We start from the raw sequence: 8333 nt of genomic DNA, 5'->3' as shown, positions 1-8333 counted from the left end.
TCTATTTTTGCTTATTTTTGCTTTTGTTTCTTCTGTTTTTGAGGTGTCATAAAAAAAATCCTTGCTAAGACCAAGTTCATGAAGTTTTTTTCCTGAGGTTTTCTGGTAGTTTCATAGTTTCAATCTTACATTTAGGTCTTTGATATATTTCGAGTTGATTTTTTATGTGTTGAAAGATATGCATCTAATTTCATTCTTCTGCAAGTAGACATTTAGTTTTTCCAACACCATTTATTGAAGAGATTGGCTTTCCCTAATGTGTGCTCTTGGCACTTTTGTTGAAAATCAGTGGGCTGTAAATGCATGGATTTATTTATTGATGTTTTATTCTGTTCTATTTTTCTGTGTGTCTTTTTTATGCCAGTACCATGCTGATTTGGTTACTTACAGCTTTGTAGGATATTTTAAGGTCAGGTAGTGTGATATCTCTACCTTTGTTCTTTTTGTTCAAGATTGCTGGCTGCTTGAGGTATTTTGTGTTTCCATACAAAATTTAGAATTTTCTTTGTATTTCTGTGATGAATGTTACTGATGTTTTGATAGAGATTGCATTAAATTTGTAGATTGCTTTGGATAGTATATATATTTTAGCAATAGTAATTCTGTCAATCCATGAACACAGGATATGTTTAGTTTATTTGTGTCTTCTTCAGTTTCTTTCATCAATGTTTTCTAATTTTTATTGCAGAGATCTTTCACCTCCTCGCTTAAATTCATTTTAAGTGTTGTATTTTTGTATCTATTTGAAATGGAATTGTTTTCATTGTTTTCTTGATTTTTTTTTTTTCAGATAGTTCGTAGTAGCATATAAAAACACTACAGACTCTTGTTTTTTTCTTTTTTTTCTATACTGCAACCTTTCTGAATTTGTTTATTAGTTCTGACAGTGTTCTTTTGTGGTCTTTAGGGTTTCCTATATATAAAATCATGTCATTTGCAAACGAGAATAGTTTAATCATTTTTTCCAATTTGAATGCCTTCTGTTTCTTTCTGTTGCTTAATTGCTCTGGCTAGAACTTCCAGTAGCAGGTTGAATAAAAATAGCGAAAATGGGCATCCTTATCTTGTTCCAGATCATAAAGGGAAAGCTGTCAGCTTTACCTCATTCAGTATGATGTTAACCATTGGGCTGTCACATATGAAGTTTATTACGTTGACATACATTTCTTCTATACCGAATTTTTTGGGAGGTTTTCAAACAAAAAGTGATGTTGGATTTTGTCAATTTTTTTTTCTGCATCTATTGAGATGATCGTATCATTTTTTGTCCTTCATTCTGTTAATGTGATGCACCAATTTATTAATTTGCATATGTCAAACATCCTTATGACCCTGGGATGAATACCACCTGGTCATGGTGAATTATCTTTGGATGTGCTATTGAGTTAGGTTTGCTAATATTTTGTTGAGAATTTTTGCATCTGTGTTCATTAGGGATACTGAACTGTAGTTTTCTTGTTTTTGTTGTGTCATTGTCTAGCTTTTGGATCAGGGTAATAGCGGCCTTGTAGAAAGAATTTGAAAGTATTCCCTTCTCTATTTTTTGGATTACGTTGATCAGTTCTTCTTTAAATGTTTGATAGAATTTAGCAGTGAACCCATTAGAGCTTGAGATTTTCTTTGATGGGATATTTATTTATTTATTTTTACCACTGATTCAATCACCTTGTTATTGGTGTTTTCAGATTTTCTATTTCCTCGTAGTTTAGGGTTGGTAAGTTGTATGTGTCCAAAAATGTATCCATTCCTCTAGGTTATCTAATTTGTTTGCATGTAATTGTTCACAATAGTTTCTTATGATCCTTTGTATTTCTGTGGTACTAGTTGTAATACCTACTTTTTTATTTCTGATTTTATATATTTGATTTTACTCTGTTTTTCTTAATCTAGGCAATGATTTGTCTTTAAATAAACAATATTTATTTAGTTGATCTTTGAGTTGTTTTCCTAGTCTCTATTTTGTTTATTTCTGCTGGGATCTTTATTGTTTCCTTCCTTCTATCAATTTTGGGTTTAGTTTGTCTTGTTTCTTATTAATTTCTTGAGATGCAACAGTAGGTTATTTATTTGAAATCTTCTTTTTCATCATAAATGTTTATTACTACAAACTTCTCTCTTAGTGTTTACTTTTGATGTATTCCACAGGGTTTGGTATGCTGAGCTCCCCTTTTTATTTGTTTCAAGAAATACTTAATGTTCCCCTTAACTTTCTTATTAACCCATTTGGCCATTAAGAATAATGTTGTTTACTTTCCAGGTATTTGTGAAGTTTCCAAAATTCTTCTTGTTGTTGATTTTTAGTTTATTTTTAGTTTTATATTAATGTGGTCAGAAAAGATGCTTGAAATTATTTCAATCTTCTTAAATATTTTAACACTTGCTCTGTGGCCTACCATATAATCTATCCTGGAGAATGTTCCTTGTGCTCTTTAGAAGGAAGTGTATTCAGGAGTTATTTGGTAAAATATTCTGTAACTGTCTGATAGGTTTACTTAGTCTAGAGTACAGTTTAAATCCCATGTGTTTTTGTTGATTTTCTGTCTAAATAATCTGTTTATTGCTGAAAGTGGGATGTTGAAGTCTCCTACTATTATTTCATTGCAGTCTGTCTCTCCCTCATATTTACTCATATTTGCTTTACAGAGTTAGATTCACTGATGTTGGGTGCATATATATTTACAACAGGCTCTTACTGATATTGTAAATCCTCTTGCAGATTTTACTCCTTTCTTATTACATAATAACCTTTGTCTTTGTTATTACAGCTTTTACATTAACATCTATTTGATTCGATGTAAGTATAGCTATTCCTGCTCTTTTGGTTTTGGCTTATTTGAAATATCTTTTTCTATCCTTCACTTTCATTCTATGTGTGTTTATACAGGTGAAATGAGTCTCTGGTAGATAGGACATAGTTTTTATTTATCATTTATTCAGCCACTCCATGTGTGTTTTTTGTTTTTTTGTTTTTGAGACGGAGCCTCACTCTGTCGCCCAGGCTGGAGTGCAGTGGTGCGATCTCGATTCACTGCAACCTCCACCTCCTGGGTGCAAACAATTCTCGTGCCTCAGACTCCCCGAGTGGCTAGGATTACAGGTGCCTCCACAATGCCTGGCTAATTTTTGTATTTTTAGTAGAGACAGGATTTTACCATGTTTGCCGGGTTGGTGTCAGACTCCTGATCTCAAGTGATCCACCTGCCTTGGGCTCCCAAAGTTCTGGTATTAGAGATGTGAGCTACCATGGCTGGCCCACTCCAGGTCTTTTAACTGGAGAATTTAATGCACTTACGTTGAAGGTAATTGCTTATGGGTATGAGCTTATTGCTGCCATTTTGTTACTTTCCAGTTGTGTATATTTTTCTTTCTCCATTATTGTCTTGTTTTAAAGTTAAGTGATTTTCTCTAGTAGTTTGTACAAATTCCTTGCTTTTTAATTCTTATTATATCAATTTTAGGTTTCTCTTTTGTAATTAATTTGAGGCTTACATAAAACATTTTACAGTTATAACAGGTTACATTAAGTAGATAACCACTTAATATTGATTGCATAAAACAATTCATACAAAAAATCCTCGTGTGTTTAACTCTACTCCCTACCTATTTTGAATTATTGATGTCACAATTTTCATCTTTTTATATTGCATATTTCTTACCTATTTATCTGCATTATTATTTTTATAGTTTTTTTATCCATCATACTAAGAATCTATGTGATTTATGCTCCACCATCATATCATTAGAGTATTCTGAATTTAACTGTGTATTTACTTTTCTTTAAGAGCTTCACTCTGTCAACCAAGCTGGAGTGCACTGACGTAATCACAGCTCACTATAACCTCAAACTGCTGGTTCAAGTTATCTTCCCACCTCAGGCTCCTAAGTAACTAGGAATACAGGTGCACACCATCATGCCAGGCTAGTTTTTTGTTGTTTGTTTGTAAAAATGAGGTCTCTCTTTTTTACAGACTGGTCTCAAACTCCTGGCCTTAACCAATTATTCTACCTTGGCCTCCCAAAGTGCTGGTATTACAGGTGTTGGCCACCATGCTCCACTTGTATATTTACTTTTACTAGTGAGATTGAAGCCTACAGGTGTTTTCATGTTACTCATTAGCATCATTTTCTTGCAGCTTAAATAATTCCCTTTAGCATTTCTCATAAGTCAGTCCTAGTGGTAACACATTCCCTCAGTTTTTGTTTTACTGGGAAAGTATCTTTCTATTTCTACAGGGCTGTTCTTCTGGGTATAGTATTTTTGGTTGGCAGGTTTTTTTTCCCCACTTTTAGCACTTTAAATATATTATTCACTCTTTCCTGCCCTATATGTTTTCTGTTGAGAAGTCTACTATTACACATATTAGAAATCTGTTATTAGTTATTAGTTATTTGCTTCCTTTCTCATGATGCCTTTAGGATCCTCCTTTGTCTTTGACAATTTGATTATATGTCTTAGGGTAGTTTTTTGGATTGAATCTGATTGGTGACTGTTGGCACTTCTGTACCTGAATATTTCTATTTATCTCCCAATCTGTAAAGATTTCTTCTATTAAGAAAAACAAAGCAAAAAACAAACTACTTTCTACTCCTTTTTCTTTCTCTATTCCCTGTAGTAAGAAAGTGTTATAGGAAAGTGTCTTGAACTCCAGTAACACATTCATTTGCTCTTTTGACATTATCTTATTAATCTCATAAACTTTCCTCATTTCTCTTTATTCTTTTTTCTCCCTCTTATTGTATAATTCCAAATACCTCTCTGGAGTTCAGATATTTTCCTCTGCTTAATTCTGCTGTTATTCTTATTTACATTTCTTCATTTCATTCATTGTATTTTTCAGTTCTAGGATTGCTGTTTTTATTGTCATTTCAATCTTTCTGATTAATTTATCTGATCACCTTTCTTCAGTTGTTTATTTGTGTTTTTGTGAAGTTCACTGTGCCTCTTTAAAGAAATTTTGAATTCTCTGTCTGGCAGATTACACATCCCCATCCCTTTAGGGTTAGTCACTGATATCTTATATTTTTCTTTTGTTGAGTCATATTTTCCTGTTTGTTTTTGATGCTTGTGGACATATGTCGATGTCTTCACGTTAAGGAGTTGAGTTTTTTGTTTGTTTGTTTTGTTTTTTAGTGTTTTTTTTGTTGTTGTTGTTGTTGTTGTTTTTTGAGACAGAGTCTTGTACTGTTGCCCAGGCTGGAGTGCAGTGGTACAATCTCGGTTCACTGCAAGCTCCACCTCCTGGGTTCACACCATTCTCCTGCCTCAGCCTCCTGAGTAGCTGGGACTACAGGCATGAGCCACCATGCTCGGCTAATTTTTGTATTTTTTTAGTAGAGACAGGGTTTCACCATGTTAGCCAGGATGGTCTCGATCTCATGACCTCGTGATCTGCCTGCCTCAGCGTCCCATAGTGCTGGGATTACAGGTGTGAGCCACCGCCGCTGTCCGGAATTGAATTTTTACTCCAGTCTTCTCAGTCTAACCTTGTTTGTGCCTGTCTTTCCTCAGCAGGCCTGCCCAGAAATTCTCAGCAGAATATGTTCCTTAAGTCATGACTGCTGCAGCTGTTTTAGCACTAGAGGGTGTCCAACGCTCAGGTTTTCCATGAGTCTTGATGTGAATTCTTAAATTGTCAGGATGCCTAATCCCCGATGGAGTTGCAGAAGACCTAGGGGGAGCGGGTACCCAGACTATGTGGGAAAGCTAGGCAGGGACCTAGTGGCCCTGATGGTCATGCCTCTTGTCAGTTCCCTGCACAGGTGGGACAGTTTCTAGAATTCACTGAGAAGAGCTGGAACCTGAGCTGGGACCCTTTAGGATCTTCTGTGGGAGGAAGACTGGTGAGTCTGCCCTGGTGGCCCCAATAGGGACACATCTCCCAGAAGTTTCCTGCATAGTTTTCTGACTGCAACAAGAAGGGTCTGAGCTGAAACTGAGTCCCCTCAGGATTTACTGTGAATTGGAGATTGGCAAGTCCATCATCAAAGCTGAGACAAATAGGTAACACCCAGGTTGCAAGATATAGGAAAGTCTTCCTCTGGGTTTTTGTGTAAGTAATACTAGCCTGGTACAACAGCCAAGGGGACTTGAGCTGAGCCACAGAGTGACTTTCAGGTTCACTGCCAAGACAAATGTCAGCAGGCAGACAATCCTCTTCACCAAGGCACTAGTGTGCATGATTTCTTCTCAGGCCCTTGGCAGATGGTTTTAGTTGCAAGTACAAGGTCATAAAGGGCTAGAGGCAGCCTTTTGGGGACTCTGGTTATTTCTAGGCTTGAACTAGTAGCATGATTTGCAGGTCTGCCACCTGAGTGCAGGTCTTCACTCTCAAAATGATCCTTTTAGGTCTTGGGCTACACCCGGGTTCCACAGGCTACTACCTGAGTCCTGAGGCTGCTAGAAAGAGATTCTTTTTTTATGGATAGGTAAATAATTCTTGTTGTTATGAGGGGATATAAACAGATGACTTCTATCATCTCTGTTGTATAAATTCTTGTAATAAATGTTGGATTTCTAATTGGATCATATTGTGCACCTTCATTTCAGTTTTTTAAAAATTTTGTTTCTTTCCTCTATATCTGCTTCCTTTTTGTCTGTCTTCTTAAATATTTATTTATTTTTAGTCCCTGGATGTATTTCTGTGTGGAAGGGCACTCCACCATGCTAATACTTATAAATTTCTTCCTTATAAAATTCATATCATCAGGTTAACAGACTCCTCAATGAAAATGATTGCTTTATAGAGTTCAATGATCCTGGACTATAATTGACTTTGTATCACATCCTTTGCTGTGGCATGGGGATGCTATGGATGTTTTATTCTGTAACTGAGTCGGGGTACTTGTTGCAGCAGAAGCATGGCAGCATCAGCAGATATGTAAGAATCCTGGTGAGCCCCTTGCTCTTAGAAGTGTGGACTTTAGCACACCACATAATAGCTACTTTATTTTCCTTTTCTCTTGTTCCCCTTTTTCTTTTTTTTCTTTTTTGTTAACTTCCTAATGAGTTATCTTTCAGAAGCGACAACCTGATGGGTCCGTATCTCCCACTGTGTGTCTTTCCTTTCAGTGCTATATAGATCAAGGGTCAATGCGTGGTTAAGATACATGATCAATTGATCACAGTCATTCCTCTGAGCATAGTATCAGTCACAACCTCATTTTAAATTATAGAGATGGGTCCAGACTGAGACACATGACCCAAAGCCACTTTAAGAAGTGCTCTAATCCTACTTGTCTTATAGCAAGTCAACAATTGAAATACAGCAATTTCTGACTTAGGTCAGCTAAATCTATAACAGAGGCTCAGTAGGACTCAATAACAAAACACAAAACTACACAGCTCAAAGGACAAGATAGCCAGCAGGCAGTAGCTCCAAGTACATGCTTGCCATCAGGTGGAAGAGGCAGTTAGCAAGTCAAAGCAAGAAAATAACATCCTCAGTGATGGTGACCATTATCTCAGAATCCTGTTCATAGTGCCATTTCTTGTGACAACTTTGCCAAGTCAGGATAAACCCCGACCCAAAAATTTGGTTTAGAATTTGAGACTCATAATACCACATATATACCAAGAGGGTATAAAAATATCTGACTTGCATAATGAGGTTTGTGGGAAGAACAAGAGAGGTATCCCAAACAGGTCTGAAATGACTTCAGAAAGTAGGAAAAAAAGACTGGGTTGGAGTTTCTACTGTGGTTGGGGTGGAGATGGAGTAAGATTTTTCACACATGGTCCAGTCTTTTATGGTTTGAATTCCTGCCAGTAACAAAGGAGGAAGCACCCTGGTTTTCTTATTAGCTTTTCCAGGTAAGAGACACAAGAGAAAGAGAGACGTGAGGGTTAAGTCTTTCAGCTGTCAAATTTCAGAAAAATGTAGTCCGGTTCTGGATTTGGGAAAGGGTTTAATTCAGAGCCTTTTTACAGAAGTGTGAATAGAGTTAAAGAAAGAAATAAGAAAGATATAGGGATGCAGATTTCAGCAGTTTGTGTGAAGTCATTGCTACCTGTAATATGAAAGAGATGAGTATTAACGTGAGTAAAACAAAAGGGGCCACGGAACAGATACTGTGCTCTCAGAGAGGCAGACATTGCTGAGGCAATAAAGCTACTGCTGCTCAGGAAAATATATTTAGGTCTTTGTCTCTTACCTTTTGATCTTCTGCTGGTGTTTATCACTAGCTGAACTTAATCAGAAGCCAAAGGCCAAGGAAGCCTACGTAAGACAGTTCATAAAGTAAGCTTTCCCAGGGGACCAAAAGGTAGAAAAGGCCAGAGAACTGTTACGATGGTACAAATAGAAAAATAACCCAAAGGGTCAATTTTTAAAAAT

The sequence above is a fragment of the Mandrillus leucophaeus genome, unplaced genomic scaffold (genome assembly GCF_000951045.1).
Source record: "Mandrillus leucophaeus isolate KB7577 unplaced genomic scaffold, Mleu.le_1.0 Scaffold47, whole genome shotgun sequence".
Taxonomy (NCBI): domain Eukaryota; kingdom Metazoa; phylum Chordata; class Mammalia; order Primates; family Cercopithecidae; genus Mandrillus; species Mandrillus leucophaeus.
Note: the sequence above shows the minus strand (reverse complement) of the source record.